General features: G+C 35.5%; 1 long non-coding RNA gene across 1 annotated transcript; it reads left to right on the top strand.

Annotated features, from left to right (window-relative positions):
• Positions 1 to 8,673: 8,673 nt before the first annotated feature.
• On the top strand, positions 8,674 to 11,109 carry LOC126693954 (uncharacterized). The gene is made up of 3 exons (XR_007645579.1): positions 8,674 to 9,879; positions 9,970 to 10,329; positions 10,407 to 11,109. It is a non-coding gene; the product is annotated as an uncharacterized LOC126693954 (long non-coding RNA).
• The last annotated feature ends 6,615 nt before the right edge of the window (positions 11,110 to 17,724 follow it).

The following is a 17,724-nucleotide window of genomic DNA, read 5'->3' as shown; positions in this document are numbered from 1 at the left end:
TTAAGTAGAAACCAATTCTAACTGAAATACCTTTATTGAAACCGCCCAAACATTTATCAAAGATATTGCATAATTCATGTATTTTTTCTAATTTTTTATTTACTATATAAATAAAACTTTTTTTTAAAAAAGTTCCAGAAGTATAACAATTGAGGGAAGAGTTTGCCAAGGTAAGTGAAAAATGAGAATTCAAATAAGTTGAACTTCAAGGTATGAAAAATATAAAGAGAAAATTTACTTAGTGATGGAGTGCGTTCCAAACCAGGATGGTGTTGCATTTAGACCAAAATACCTGAAGCACAACCAAAATACCCAAATATAAATTATTAATGACATCCAAATTTTAAAAATTAAAAACAAAACTTTATAGGTAAGGATTTCGGCAATCTAACCATGTGTGAAGACTCTGATTTTATCTTCCTCTGCTTTATAGTCTCAAATCTCTATATCGCTATTTTAAAAGCCCCAAATTTTTCTTGTTTCATTCCAAAATAGTTTTTAATTTCAACAGCTTGTACATCTTTGCGGTCCTGCCTTTTCAACAACTGCCATAGAAGGCTTGCAGACAATAAAAAAGAAAGAAGGAAGAAAAGAAAAACCAAATAGAATTCAGAGAATGAACATGAAATTGAAATAAGATGAATGAAGAGAGCAATAAACTGATGAAACTAAAGAGACATAGGAATTTCAAGTGCATTTTCAAAGGAAAAAATGTTGCATGGATCTTAATTAAAAACTAAGTTTTGAACTTTACTCTAAAATCTCCTTTAAAAATTCAAAGCCTTGCTTTTAGTAAGTTAGCTCCTTACAAAGCACCAGATACCTCAAGCAAGAGATATAAATTAATTACAACTTCACCTTATCAAAATAAAGCATAAGCATTCCTTTTGATTGCCTTGATCTAAACCAAGCTTGCTAAAGCCATTTGTTAGAACCTCCACCAAACGTTTCTTTAATGCATTGTATAAACATGCTGTCTTCATCAAAGTTTCAATCATCTCCAAATGGAGTGACGCCCAAAGTAAAACCAAATGCTTCTTATAAAATCTGGAACTTTCTTTCTAAAATAGAAGAACAGAACTTTATTATTCAGAAAATGAATGAAATACAAAAACTGATCCCAATACATTTAGGTTATTCTATATATATATATATATATATATATATATACACGTCTCAGATAAACAAGTCCCTAATTTTCAGCAAAATTAGTTTCTAACAATTCTAAACTATACAAAGGTATTATAGCATTTACAAGACAGACCAATTCCTACAAGCCACGTGTACTATGATCTCCAAAACAATGTATAAACACTTCATGATAAGGCACAGCTTCAATGGTCTCTAGCGCATCCTTGCAAGCCCACAGATGCTCTGTTTTTGATGCCTCTGCTTTGCATTGATTGTAGCTGAAATTGTGTGCAAGTGGTGCTGCTCCACTCTTGCATTGCTGTCCTGCATTGATGTCATCAGATGCATCCTCAAGCATTGAACAAAGGGCATTAGTTTTAACACTTCTAGTAATATAAATTTAAAAGTTGCATGAAGTTGAACAAATAACAGTAAATCCTCAATTCTCACTATGCAGTATAAAATATTTAATGTGGCCAAGAAAACTTTAACTCCCTTTGCAAATGTGGGTATTAGCCTCTCCTCTTTCTTGAAGTCTTTCACCTGCTCCAATGACCATGTCTCATCACCAAGTCCTTTCACTCTCTCATTTTTATTAATGCTACCCGCCATGTTGCTGATTATCAACTAAAACACTATCTCAGTTTGAAATCTTTTATAGACAACATTGGCTTCTTTTTAAAAGTAAGTCATTGGTTCCTAAGATATAATAACAAAGAATATAGGCATTGCAAACCAAATATTTTTGAAGGAAGGAGACTTGGGACATTTGACACAAATCATGATTTTTTTGAAACACCTAGAAGATGTATTTAACTCATCACCCACAAAACCAGTAGACTAACCCACTACAGCCCCTAAATTATGAAATGCAAAAAGATAAGAAAAAAATGAAGAACAGTTGGACATCAAAGAAGAAAAGGAATAGGAGGAAGAGAGAGAGAGTACCACTAACAGCACATTCAAAGTATAACAAAACAAAGAATAATAATTAATAACAATTACATCAGCTTTCTTGTTTTACATAACAGCGAGCATCACAATTTGTTTTAAAGAATCTCATGCCCAAACATTTTCTTATGTTGAGTTTAATCATAGTGGTTTCACCGTGACTTCCTCTCCATCTCCATCGGCTTCTAAGGATGAGAGTGACGATGGCTCCGGCAGTGATGACACTGATGAGGATGATGATGTTGGCTTGCCTAGTGTTGATGAGATCTCTACTTGATGTACTTACCACACTAAGATGAGACGTTTGACACTAAGATGCCTTGATAAGTTTTGTTTAAAGTGTTTCAGAAATATAGGTTGTCAAAGTCTTCTTGCCATAAACTCTCTTCTTGCAAAGTTTTTCAAGAGTTTGCATTACGATAGATTTTATTGTATTCAACAAGTGAGTATGAGTTGAGTGATTTATGACTTCTCTCATATTTTCATTTGTTTGTTGTGGTTTTGTCACGGATTGCCAATGGGAGAGATTGTTAGGACATATGTGATTTCGTGTTAGGAACATATGTCACTATTTTGTGCAATTGGCCAATCCTTTGACAAAAAGCACTTTACTTGTAATTGGGTAGATCTAGGATGTATTTAATACTTTAAGGAACAAGGTTTCAAGTTCAAGTGTTAAAGCCATGCAAGTCTGTCCAAGAATCAAGTAAGAAAGTGTTAGAATTTAAAGCTCGACAACTAGCATCTATCAAGTTTTAAAAGCTGTTGAGCCATGCTGCTGAAGCCCGTGGCTCAACAGCTATCTCGATAGATGGCTATCTATTGACGTTTATGAAACTCAATTTTTCAGAACTCATCCAATCCGTGAGTATATGCTTGGGCTTTCTTTTTTCACAACCCTAAACATATATAAAGATTATTTTAAGGGCTGTCAAGGGTTACACAATTGCAAAAGTGTGAAGCAAAGTCTTGTTCATGCAAACTATGACCGGAGACAAAATTTGCCCTAGTTCATCTTTCTCTTGAAGAAGCTGCTGTTTTGTACACCGTAGGGTTTTGTGACCAAGGAGCTTCTTGATCTTTATCGTGTTATAAACTGAAAAATTTTGCAGCCAACATCTTTCTCAAGTTGGTGATTAAGTCGCGTACTAGGATCCGCGCATCTATTGGTTAGTCATGTACTAGGAGCCGTGCATTGAAAATGAGAGATTGTCACTACAGAACAAGTCCAATTAAGTATTGGGGTAAGGTTCAACTATAGGTTGGTATAAGGTACTGGGATTCCTTTACTTGGAATCGCTTGTTATGATAATAGTGAATTCTCGGAAGTGGTGACCTTAAATTCACTCAGTGTGGTTTTTGCCATGTAGGTTTTCCCTATTCGAAAACAAATCACCTGCGTTAATTTAATTTCCGCCGCAATTAGTTTAATTGGTGATTTGTTTGTGCTACCACGCATATTGTATGTTAATTTGATTAATTAATCAATTTGGCTAATTAATTGGTTAATCTATCACAATGGTTAATACATTTTTGGCCTATTATACCAAAACAAAGGACTATCTACTAACAGGCATTATGAGGTGCCTAACACCTTCCCTACACGTAACCAGACTTCCAAACTCATGAATCAAGATTTTTTACCTATCCATATTACTGTGGGAAAAACGACCTTTTTTCTTAGCTTAAGATCGTTAATAAAGTCAAATAGAATCAGGTGACCAATCACACCTTAGAAAAACCCAATGATTGGTGATAACTTCACTTACCCTCGGTAATTTCCATAAAATTGACTCATATTCCAGTTACACACCCAAGGTATGACACACCTCCATATCATCTCTCGCACTGAGACCAAGATAGATGAAAGGCATGCGAGCTTCGCCGCGATGGGTGGTCGAGCAATCGTGAGGTGTCGACAAACTTGCGACTCTACTGGGTACACTTAGAGAGTTTAGCCTTTAGAGCTTTTGATAAGATCGTAATCTTTGGATATTGGCTTTCAAAAACATTGAAATTGGCATTAACTCTGGGGCTTTCTTTTTGAAAATTGCTTTTACTATATCCTAGTAAAGTATTTTCAAAACTCAAAAATGTTTTCCAAAAATGATTTTCAAAATGGTTTTCCAAAACTAGCTTTAAGGTATTTTCTTATGTGTGAAGCTTTCTTGCTTTCCTAAAGTATGCTTTACGTCTTTCCTTCACATGTACGAACCTAGGGTAGTAAGATTTACTTTCTACTACACCTTTATTTATGCTTGTATCTGTTGTGCTTGGAAAGTCTTTCCCCTTTCGTTTCAAAATGCATGACATCACCCCTCATATTGGGTTGAACCCGGGCCTAGCGTTGAAGGCTAATGTTGGATGCACATACCTTAGATACTTACTGGATGCCGAATTGTAGGCTTTTTCTAGGTCCATGGGTGGACAGGATTAAGTTAAAATGGCCCCCTTGATCCGCTTTATCCCACAACTTCTATGAATGGAATGATTAGATGATCAAGGTCGCCCCCCTAAGAATAGTACCAACTTACCAGTTAAGCCGTGTCTCATTTAGTTGGCCTATACTATGTCAAACCCATGAGGACTAGGAAGAGCCAAATTTGAGTGAACATCCTAGCCTAGGGTAGGATATCCTTCATAGGATTGTCTTCAAAATGAGTCAAGGGGAAAGTGTCCAATTTCCATGTGTAGGATTGCCCTTTTTGCTTGTAGCAAAGAGTTGTGTGCTACTCTAGGTTCTATCAATCCCGTTTACATAACATCTGTGATTAATCCCTAGGGAAAAGCAACCCCATTGCTTGCACATTAGATCATACCCGATCCCTCTTGGGTATTGGGTATGATCTAATTTTTCAAAATACCTCAATTGGGATTCAAACTTGGCAACAACCATTTAATCCTATCTCTTTTTCCTTAGAAGTATCTAATTTTTCAAAATACCTCTCTTGGGATTCAAACTCGGCAATGACCATTTAATCCTATCTCTTTTGCCTCAAAAATATAAAAATTTTCGAAATACCTCCTTCATCAGGATTCAGATTCGACAGCAACCATTTAATCCTATACCTTCTTCAAGATTCAGATTCGGCAATGACCATTTAGTCTCATCGAGATTCGGATTCGGTAGCGACCGTTTAATCCTATGCCTTCTTCGAGATTTAGACTCGGTAACAATAGTTTGGTCTCACGGGGATTCAAATTCGGCAGCGACCGTTTAATCATATGCTTTCTTTGAGATTCAAATTTGACAATGACCATTTAGTCTCATCGGGATTTAGATTCAGCAGCGACCAATTAATCCTATGCCCTCTTCGAGATTCAGATTCGGCAACGACCATTTAGTCTCATCGGGATTCAGATTCGACAACGAACAGTTAATCCTATGCCTTCTTTGAGATTAAGATTCGGCAATGACCATTTAGTCTCCTCGGGATTCAGATTCGAAAGCAACCAATTAATCCTATGCCTTCTTCGAGATTCAAAATTTTCAACAATCGTTTAGTCTCATCGGGTTTCAAATTCGATAGCATCCGTTTAATCCTATACCTTCTTCGAGATTCAGATTTGGTAGGGACTATTTAGTCGCAGTGACCGTTTAATCCTATGCCTTCTTTGAGATTTAGATTTAGCAGCGATCGTTAAATCCTATGCCTTCTTTGAGATTTAGATTTAGCAGCGATCGTTAAATCCTATGCCTTCTTCGAGATTCAGATTCGGCAACGACCCTTTAATCTCATCAGGATTCAGATTCGTCAGGGACCACTTAATCCTATGCCTTGTTCAAGATTCAGATTAGGAAACAACCATTTAGTCTCATCGGGATAAAAATCCACCACCGAGGATTGTGAACACCCAATTGGTTCAGAAGTTTGGGAATTAGGAATTCTATCAATCAAAACAAATATTCAAAAATTAGCATCATAGTATACACAAATATCAATTAAAAAAACTCCAATCATAATTACACATGATTTTCTACAAATTTAGACACTTACTCATAGTTTAATGGGCATAAATATGATGGTGATTGTGAGAGTGAGCTGGTAGAAGGCAACGATGGCGATGGTGATCCTAAGAATGGTGAAGGAGAATGCATAGTTGGCAAAGGACAACATGTGGTTCTCAAGGGAGAGTTGCTTGGCGAGAGAGAACCAGTTTTTTTTTTTTTTTTTTTTGGGTCTCCCATTTCCCTTTTATACAATAATTTCAGATTTCAAAATCACATGACTCACATTTAAATTTAAAAAAAAAAAACCATAAAACAATAAAACACTAAATATTTTTGTAGTATTCAACTCCATTTGTTCTTTAAGTACAATGACAAATATTTCTATAGTATTCAACATTAACATTAGGACTCCTACTTTGACTAGTGAACTAAAAACCTATGAAAAGACAACCTTTAACTTAAATAAAATAAAACCCAAGATACTTAGGATTTCCTAATAAATTCTAGACTTGGCTAAACTAACAAAATACGCTTCATTTGCAAGGATTGTCAAAATTACAAATTTTCTCCCAAATGTAAAATTAAATAGATGAGTTTGTAAATTTATCTTTCATGGCTGCATATATACACAATTGACACAATTGACACTTGATGGCTGCATTTATATAAAGTTCTCATCTATACACAATTGACACTTAGGATATATACCTAATGTGTCATGGATTTCCTTGCTATATATATACCAACCACTGAATATTTGCCCTTAGGATATATATTAAAATATATACACATCTTTAAACCATTTTATCTGATGCTAACAACAATATCGAAGTTAACCAAGCAGGGGTGAAACTGGTAAAGGGGGAGTCGCTGAGTTGGCCAAGACTACAAGGTGGAGGTAGGGCTTAAAGGGGGTGGCTAGCGGTGAATTGAGAGCCTGAGAGCGAGGGTGGGTTAGTGAGGGAATGAGAGTGAGAGTAAGGGTGAGGGTGGGGGTGAGGTGTGAGGGGTGGCTGGGATAAGAATTGATTAGGTTTAGGATTTGGTATCAGTTAGGGGTGTATATATATATATATATATTTGGGTTTTTTGTAATTTTATTCTATACGGGTTGGGTTCAAGTTTGGATTCAAGGCAGGTATGCCTAATACCCGCATCCGACCCGAACATGCTATGGGTTGGACAATAAAAACCTAGACTTGCCCCAATCTTTCATAGGTCAGGTAAAACTTGACCCATTAGGGTCGAGTCGGGTACCCGTAGGTTGGGGAATTTCGCCATTCCTATATGCCATGTTGTGTGTTTAGATGAATGTTAGTGTGTGTGAGTTTAAAATAGCCTATTAAAAGACCCTTTGATGGGACTAGGATTTGGAACATAATGAGTGGAGGCAGACCCACGGGTCAGGTAGGATTGGGTTCTAACACTTTCCTATTCCCATACCTAAACTCTAGACATGTGCTCTGGCAAAGATCAGTCCTTCCACAAGTGTGCTATATATATGGTTCATAGACCTAATCTAGGTGGCGACTCCATTTACACCCTCTACCCGGTCCATTCTAGGCCAAGGTGTACTTCCTATGAAGAAACCATTACTTGCTACATTCGCGGTAGGGGAAGGGTGCTTACTCCCACAATTATTGCAACCTAGTTAGAGGACAATAGTATCTTACTTTCACCAGACCAAACCTGGAGGACTTCAATATCTTACTTTCACTAAACTGCACATTTTCTATAGTGTCAATTTTGTATCTAAGTTTATGCGTGCCCCTATAATGGCTCAGGACTAGCTTTTTAAATGATTTTGCCATTATTATGTTTATGGGATTTCCCACTTTGGGTTATCGATTTTGGTTTCAAGCACCCTTGATGATGATGCTAAAAATCATCAGTTGAACTCCTCGTCAATATGGATGGACGACATCAACACAGCGGTTGAGATCCTACAAAAAAGGACAAATATACTTGGAGCACACTGTTGTGGTGTGTGCCAAAAGACCTCCGATGAGCTAGTCAGTAAAATCAGAGCTTAACCATACAAAGGAATTGTTATTTGGCTAGAGTTGTAGTGCATAAGTTGCATAAGATTTGCATACCTTTGTTCTAGTTCTTTGTGCCTTTTTATAGGTCTTCGCCCCTCATTATGGGTCTAATGGTTGACCTTAATGGTCTTGGATCCGTTGGCAATAAATGTTGGGGCGCTATAGGATTTAATGTCCTTCTACCCATTGGTCCATTTGTTACAGTTTTGTTTGTCTGTCAAGTGAGCTATTACTCATGTCACTTATAGAGAGCTCCTTTAATGCTAACTATCCTCGTCCATAGGATGAACAGAAGTAATTGGTCTCTTCTCTAGTTGTCTCATGGACGATGTTGATTTTTCTCCTCTTCAATAGCCCTCTAATCCTATCGTCGTATTTACAAACGCAGCTAGAATATGAAAGGTCAAATTGCTTTGACTTTTGTACCCGTCACATCTATTGCGATGGATGTCTTGGGTCTTGTTGTAACAAGTGTTCGGTAGTGATTGCTAGGACATACTGGAGTTGTTTCTCGAGCTTCCCATACATGATTTTGGGGGTTTTTTTTTACTTCTTCCCTCTTTCATTTTTTTTCCATTTTTTTATGTTCCAATTGTTTCTTTTAAGTCATCCACTCTGTTTTCTCTGCTTGGTGCCTTCGCTCCTAGTAAGTCTTCTCTGTTTTCTCTTTGTATTCTTGCATTTTGATGGTAGTCTACTCTTGTGTTAGGCTTTCCCGCCCCTCTGTTTCTTTTTTTTTTCTTTGTTTGTGCTATCTTCTCTCTTCTATGGGTAGAGCCCATCCACAAGTTGGTGTTTTTATTAGGGGGGATTATTCTTATCGATCCATTCTTCTTTCACTTTATCCCTTAGTCCATTGTTCTGTAGGGATCACCCAAATTATGGATATTTTGGCTTTAGATGAAGCTGTCCGTTCAAGTGACCTTAAGACCGATTTATCTTCTAGGGATGAATTTGTGGTTCAAGAGGTTGCTTTGTCATCTCAACCTTTTAAGGCTTTTGAGATAATTAGTAGTCTTAAGGGAAAAGACGTGGTTAGGATTTAGGAGAAATTTCAATTTCCCTCGTCTGTTAACCTTAGAATACCTTCAAGGATGAATAGGGCGTTCTCTATAATCCTGACAAGATTTGCTTATATGAGGCAAACTTTGCTAGTGGGTTGTGCTTTCCCGTCCATCAGTTCATCAAAGAGTGGTTGTTTTGTTTAAACATTGCCCCTACCCAACTTGTCCCTAATTCGTGGAGGATAGTCATATGCTACATGGTCTTGTGGCTCTTGGCTAACGATGGTGATATCATTAGAGTCAATGAGTTTCTTTATTTATATCATTTGATACTGTCCACACATTCTAGTTACTGGGAGTTCAAGCCTTAGGATGCAAAGTCTAGGTTGGTCTTTGATTTTCCCTCTTCTCTCCATGAATGGAAGAAGAGATTTTTCTTTATCTCTGGTGATGGTTGGGAGGCCACCCCAAATGAAGAGTTGAATGATGCTTCTAGATTGATTCGTCAATAGGGGGTGCCTATGTCTGGTGCGTTTTCTTCTTCTTCTTCTTCTTTTATGTATTTTTATTTTTTATTTATTTATTTACCAGACTTAAAATCATCTTGTGTATATTGGGAGCCACTACATGACCCCATTTGAAGAAGTGGTATTTATGGGTGCCTGGAGAAGGTTAGGGAATTTGTTGATAGCGTGACTGATTTTGACGAGCTGATTTCTCCTAATTCTCTTCATCTGCACTTCCTCGATCCTAAGATCGTCTACACACATGTTGAAACATATAAAGATGAATAAGAAGAGTAAGTTAGCTTTACCTTCATGTGATTTTTATGATCTTTCTTTCTGTATGTTGATTTATTTATTCTTCCACAAATGGCCATTCATTTTAGCAAGAAAGAGCTGGCTAAGATGAAAGAGAAGAAGGACAAGTTTGTTCTTCAAGAGGAGGGATTGCTTTCAAAGAGGCGTCATCTTGTTGAGAAGAAGGATGAGGTCGCTAAGAAGCTCGAGACGGTATTGCCACCTTTTCTTTCTTCATCCCATCTTCCTCATCCACACTTTCCCACATCTTCTCTTGAGGGCCTTCCCTCTAGTGGTGGATTGAAGAGGAAAGCAGTTGGGGACTTCTAGGTGGATGCTGAGTTTGTAGTAGGCAAAGCTCATGAGGTCGTCTCTATTGACGAGCTAAAACCCCTAACATCCGAACCCTCTAACGAGCTAATGTCTTCCCACATACACAAGTTATGTAAGTATGCTAATATCTTCTTTTGTTGCTCTTTTTTATGGTTTTCGGTTGTTCTTAATCCTAGCTTATATACTTCTGTAGGTGCCTAGGAGTCTTTGTACCTTTCTGGAAAGTACTTGGATTATGAAGAGAAGTATGTCTTGGCTCATCAAAGGTGGAGTTCGTCTCTTTTGAAAATATTTCTTTGACGGACCAAGTGACAAAGCTTATTGTTGACTTGGCCAAGGCCCAAGATCATCTATCTGTGCTGGAAAATGACTTAAAGGTAAAGAAGGCCTTTTGTGCTCTCAAGGATAAGCAACTAGAGGCCACTTTGGGCAAAATAAAGGAAGCTAGGGTCCAGACTATAGCATATTTCGAGAAATTAGACGAGTATGATGACAAGCTATGTGCTCTCTACATGGAAGGTTTTGATCTTGTCTGTACTCATGTGAGGAAGCATCATCCTGAGGTTGATTTGTCCACCTTGGACATTGAAAAGGTGGAAAGAGAAGTTGTTACTGAACGGGCTGCAGCGGCAAATGCAAATGATGTGATTGATGGAGAGATTGATGACCCTATTGACCATGCTCAATCGTGACACCTTATATGATATGTGAGTGAGCCCTTATGTTTTAGGGCTATGTTATAAACACTAGGTTTAACTCGTATGTTTTGGGCAAAGAACAATGCTTTATTACTGCTCCTTTTTTTTTTACATTGTGAGTGAACAATGCTTTTATTTGCATCATGTATGAACCATGCTTTCTTTATGTCCTATGTGCTATTATCATATATTTGATGATACTTAGGTTATGTTTTACATCGTGTATTAACGATGATATTTTACGTCATCTATAAATGACACTTTAGTCTTTTTTGACTTAATTGTGTATTAACAATGTTAAGTTGATTTGTATCGTGTATAAATGATACTTAGTCTCTTATTGGATTTTATCTTATTAATCGTGTATTAACGACATAATCGTGTATAAACGATACTTAGTCTCTTATTGGACTTTATTTGTTATCGTGTGTTAATGATGTTATTGTGTATAAATGATGGTAATTTGTTGTTAGGATTAGTGCCCTTAAATCCTATTGTATGATGCTATGTATGATATTATGTATGACTTAATGTTGTGATTAATAAAATTGTTTTATTATTATCTAAAATAATGGTAACATGAATATTTGGACATTATCATATAGTCCATGAGATGCATAGTATGTGATTTATGTGATTTAGTCACAGATGATATAAATCACAAGTTCTTTGTAAACTCAGAATTTTAGTTCTTAGTCGATGATGAAATTGGGCATTTCATCTGCGAAAACTATAACATATCAACTAAGATGATTTGTTTTGATCATGGAAGTAAAGAGTTTTAGTTGATATGTTTTAAGAGTTAAGACATATTGAACTGGACCGCTATGAGATTTATTATTCTCCTAACGACTGTCAAATGAATAATAAATCTCACGACTTTTATTTACATCAACTCTTAATTCTAAGAGAATAATGGACTTGTTCATGAAGTATAGGTTGCTTTGATATATTAAGAGTAAGATCTAAAGTCACGATCAAAACCTCAGTATGAAGGGCAACCACATTTAGTGTTGATGGAACATATATTCTCAAGATGGAATTCATAATCTCTTAACAGAGATATAAAATATTCCCTTGAGATAAGTTTAATGGGTTCAGTTATTTAGAGTGTTAGTCCTAACCACTTTAGTAAGGAGTTACTAAAGTATATATTTATGAAATTGGATTTCATAAATATATGATGAATAACTTAAAGGATTAAACCAGGTACTCTAAGATTAAGATATAGTAATCTTCAAAGTGGCAGTCTAAATTCATGTCTTTGTATTACTATGAATATTTTATGAAGGAGTTGCATGTACAATAAAGTCTTGGGATATAATTTATTAATAAGGCCTAGAGTGCAATTATATTTATATAATGGTATTAAATATAATTAATGGTAACTTTGGACTTGTCAAGAGTTGACAGAAAAGCCCAAGGCCCATTAGAATTAGTGTCTTATTTGTTCCCTTTTGGTCCCACTCCAAGCCTCATACTAAAGCCCAATTGGAATGGCCCAATAGGCTAACCCAATTAAATAATCATTTATAAGGAGAGAAACATACAAAATTTTGGATGAGAATGAAATGCTTTGTATGTGAGTGTTGGAAACTCTCTTATTCTCTCTTGAACACACTCATATAAACTGATTGAGAGACCACACTTCTTAGGCATAAGTAGAATTGGAGTGAAGATCTAATCTTTGGTTTTGAATTTCACTGCACCAAGGTACACTCTCTTGTTCTTGTATTCTGAAACTTACATAGTACATGTTATCAATTGCGAAAGAAGTAGATTCGTTAATTTTCCGTTATGTATGTTTTGTATGCGATACAAACAAGTATTTTTCCAACATTTGTATTGTGTATAAACGATACCTAGTCTCTTATTGGACTTTATTTGTAATCGTGTATTAACGATGTTATCGTATATAAACGATGATAATTTGTATCGTGTATAAACGATAGTTAGTCTCTTATTGGACTTTATTTGTAATCATGTAGTAACGATGTTAATGATAGGCCACAAACTAAATGACCCCTTGTGATAGAATTTAATTAATTAATTAGCCAAGTTATTAATTAATCAATTTATCATGCAAACGCATGGTAGCACAAACAAATCACCAATAAACTAATAATGCAGTGGAAAATAAATAACACGTGATTTGTTTACGAATGGGGAAAACCTAATTGCAAAAACCCCACCGGGTGATTTTGAGGTCACCACTCTCGAAACTCCACTATTCACAACAAGCGGTTACAAGTAAAGGAATCCAAGTACCTTACCAACCTACAGTTGAATCCTTACCCCAATACCCAATTGGACTTGTTCTGTAGTGACAGTTTCCCTTTCAGATGCACGACTCCTAGTACGTGACTAACCAATTGCACGGATTCCAGTACGCGACTTCAATCACCAACTAAGAAGGTTGTTGGTTGCAAAGTTCTTCAGTTCATCCACACGATGAAGATCAAGAAGATGCTTGGTCACAAAACCCTACGGTGCACATACACAGCAACTTCTTCAAGAGAAAGAGATGAACTAGGGCAAGAACTTCATCTCCGATCACAATTTTCTTGAACAGAGTTTGCTCAAAGCTTGTGCAACTTGTGAACACTTTGACGACCCTTAAACTGATCCTTTTATATGTCTAGGTTTAGGAGAAAAGAAAGCCCAAAGACGCATTCACGGATCCCAAGAAAATCATATTGAAATTCTGAAAATCTTAAACCTCGACAGATAGCAGGTGTCAAGCAGCTGTCGAGCACACCGAATGAAGAACAACTTCCTTAAGCTCGATAGATGCAGCTGTCGACCAACTGTTGAGCTTTAATGATTTTGCACTCTGAACTTGTTTTCTTGAACAGACTTGAAAGTTTCAATACTTGATCTTCTTGAAGTATTTAAAACATCCTAAATCTACCCAAATACAAGTAAAGTGCGTTTTGTCAAAGGATAAGCCAATTACATAAAATCATGACATATGTTCTTAACAAGTGAAATACATATGTCCTAATAGTTAACATGTATAAAAAATGATAATTTGTATCGTTTATAAATGATACTTAGTCTCTTACTGGAATTTATTTGTTATCATGTATTAATGATTATGTTTTACATCATGTATTAATGATGCTTAGTATTTTTGGGAGGCCACCCCAATTGTTATCATGTATAAACGATGGTAATTCATATCAATACTTAGTCACTTATTGGACTTTGTTTGTTAAGCTTTTCCATTCTTTGTTGAGCTTCATTTCTCACTTTGTCTATCAAGTCCAAGTTAGTTTTGAGTTCTTCTTCATTTTGATACTCATTGTAATTTGTTACCGTAGACTTGTCAACCCTATCTCCACAAGAATGACAACTTCAAAATCGAACATCAGTCGGAAGGGTGTTTCCCCTGTTGGAGTCCTTGTTGTAGTTCGGTAAGCCCATAGTACATTTGGAACCTCTTCCAGCCATGCCTCCTTTGCCCCATCAAGTCAAGTCTTGATAATTTTTAGCAAGTTTTGATTTGTTACTTTAGTCTGGCCATTGGCCTTTGGATGTCCTAGTGAGGAGTAGTGATTCTATATCTTCAAATCCTTGCAAAATTTTATGATTTTTGGATTATCAAACTGCCTTCCATTTTAGAAATAGTGACGCTTGGAATTCCAAACTTGCAAATTATGTTCTTCCAGACAAACTGTTGGATTTTTTGCTAGTGATCTTGCTCTAGCATGATTTCCACAAATGCCCTCGTGTATCTCCTTCAATATGTATTCAATTTCAGGAGCCATGACACAATGTTGGTAAAAGGAGCGCATACCCTCGTATGTATAGAACATTATCTATGATGATGAAGTGTGTTGCCCTAACTCGTATCTTACTTGCCTCTGCTTTGTTGCTAGGAAGTGGGTCGTTCTTAAGGAAGGATATAATTGGTGTCATCTAGTCATCCTATTCCTAGATTGGCATGACCATACTCCCATCTATGCTGGGTTTTTCTTATAGCTCCATGTTTAAGCCAGTGACTAGGTTGTATTCTTCTGAGGAAGCAATCTTCACTAAGGAGTCTGCTCATACATTTTCGCTTCTAGGAATCTGCTAAAAGATAGCCTTGTCGAATGATGGTAGAAGCTATTGGACGAGATCCAAGTATTTCTTCATTCTATCCTTTCTTGCTTCTTAAACCCCCTTCACTTGTTCAATTATCAATTGAAAATCTACTTGAATGACCATCATTTTTGCCATCAGTGTTTTTGGAAATTTGAGCCCGGTGATGAGGGATTCATGCTCTACTTCATTATTTGTTATTGGAAATTGGAGTTTGACAAAATATTTCAAAATATCTCCTACTGGGATCTTAGGACGACCCCTACCCCTCTTTCTTCCTTTGTGGACAACCCATCTGTGTTGATCGTCCATATCTCATTCTTCTTCTCCTCTTCCTCTGGTGGGAGAGTTAACTATACTATGAAGTAGGCCAATATTTGTGCTTTGATGGTAGTTCAAGGTTTGTATTTAATGTCAAATTGACTGAGCTCTACTACCCATCTAACACTATATATAAAAGCAGAAGTCTTTTCCTGCATTTGAGGCCGTGCAGCCATACAGGAAAAAATGCCCATCTAACTTTCAGCCACGTTCACAATTAAGAAGCGATAAATTATACTGTTTCACAAGGTTAAAACACCATTTGATAGCCTCTCAGTATAAAAATAAATATAACCGGCTAAAATACAATTAAAAGCCTTGCAATACTCCAAAAAAAACGCAGGATACAAAGAGAGAAAGGGACAATGTTCGTAAGCCGTCAACATTCATTCCCTTGCTAGACTTAGACCACTGAAACTGCAAGCACATAGAGGGGAAAAAAAATCTATGGGCATCAACACCCTTAGGGATATCTACCACCATCAGATCGACGGAACCGGCCCCGGTACATTTTTCTCAATTTTTTTTTTTTAGATTTGGGTATGAAATATTACTTTTTATTGAGTTTTTTGTTGGATAGGTTTAGTTTTTATTTTGGTTTTGATTCCTTTTTGTTTCATGTTTTTGGGTTCTCCTTGAAAATGTTTTTTTTTCTCAATTCTTTGATATTTTTCGATATTGATTTTAGTTTTTTACTTCCGTTTCTAATCTTAACAAAATAAAAAAATAGGAAAGACTGTGACTTTAAAACATCAAGCGTTTCAATTTCATTCTCTAAATTATATTTCTTTTTGAAATTTTTTTTTTTATTAATCCTTTTATGATGGTTGATGTTGAAAGGTAGAGACAGAGTAATGTTTTGTTTTTTTATTTTTGAAATTTAGGTGTTCATTATGATTTACATTTGGGTATTATGGTTCAATTGGTTATGATTTAGGTTTTTTGGTTAGGAATAGTATTGTTTTGGGTATTTTGGATGGGAAACAATTTTGCATATTCGGATTGTTCTTATTTTGGATTTCCAATTCAGAGAAAGATGAAGTTTTGTTCTCCACACATCATGCACAATCAATTATAAATGTATTTTAGCATCTATTATTATTATGTTTGTAGTTTTGCTTTGTTAATTTGTGAAATCTATTTATATAACTCACAGAGATGGCTAATCATGAACGAAGGAACTTGAGTGGAATGATATGAGGTTTAATAAGAATTATCTATTGGAACTTAATATTTTAAGCATCAATAGCAAATAAGATTTTTCTTAAATTGCTAGATGATTTTTCTTTACTTTTTAAATGACCACAAATTATATTTGGAGTTTGTTTTCAAACAACGTTGAACAACTAAAACTCTAAAAGAGATTGCCAACAATGGTTATATAATGCCAGATGCTGAGAGGAGGAATTTTGGAACTATTGTTTTTGTTGGTGTCAATTTGCCTAACTAATTCCCAAACCTCAATGACATTGTATTAAAAAATGCTGCCTTCTCTTATGTTATTTTCAATTTCTTCTATTTAGTTACTTAAGTTAATTTACCAAGAATTTTATTTCATATAATTTAATCTTTTATACCTAATTTGTAAACCTAATTTATCATCTTTGCCTTTTGTTTTGATGATATTGGGAGTGTCATCCTAGATTTTAATAGTCGAATTTGAAAGCTTAATTCTGACCCTATAATTCTGTTGAAATTACAGATTTGTTGATTTCTTTGCCAATTACAACACTTGGGTACTCTCCAAAAAGAGTTGTTGGAACAAACTAATAGGTATGGATAGTCTAATTTATCTTCTATTTATCTCATACTTCGTATTAGATTTTGTCCATTTAGTGTATTTGTGTTTGAATTGGCTATGATGTGCATGTTTTAGCAAGCTTTTTTCTTTACAAATCAATCAATATATTACTAATAGCTGAAGCGTAGCATTTAATGTTGCTACGCTTCCATTGAGCCACGTCAGCAGCTATGTCATTATCAATTTTTTTCCAATTTTTTATACAATTTTTTAACATTTAAAGTGAATTAAAAACTCTATTATATTACAATTATATTACAATCAAAATATCATATTTAATTTATCTTATTTTTAATTATTCTTATTTATTATTAAATTTTCAATTCTATTTTAACTTTTCATATCCCCACTACTCTCTACCTTAACTTTCTTCAACCTTTCTCATTCCATTTCAACTTTTCATATCCCCACTACTCTCAATATTAATATTATTCTATCTTTTTAACTTCCTTTATTTTTTACTCTTCTTATTCTTATCCTCATGCTATAAAATTGTCATTCTCCCTCTTATTCCATGCATAATTTCTATTTTTCAACACACAAAAGCCCCTCTCTCTCTCTCTCTCTCTCTATATATATATATATATATTTTTTTTTTCCTTCAA

This window comes from Quercus robur, chromosome 8, assembly GCF_932294415.1.
Source record: "Quercus robur chromosome 8, dhQueRobu3.1, whole genome shotgun sequence".
NCBI classification, from domain to species: Eukaryota; Viridiplantae; Streptophyta; class Magnoliopsida; order Fagales; family Fagaceae; genus Quercus; species Quercus robur.
Note: the sequence above shows the minus strand (reverse complement) of the source record. Positions and strands in the feature narration are given on the sequence as shown.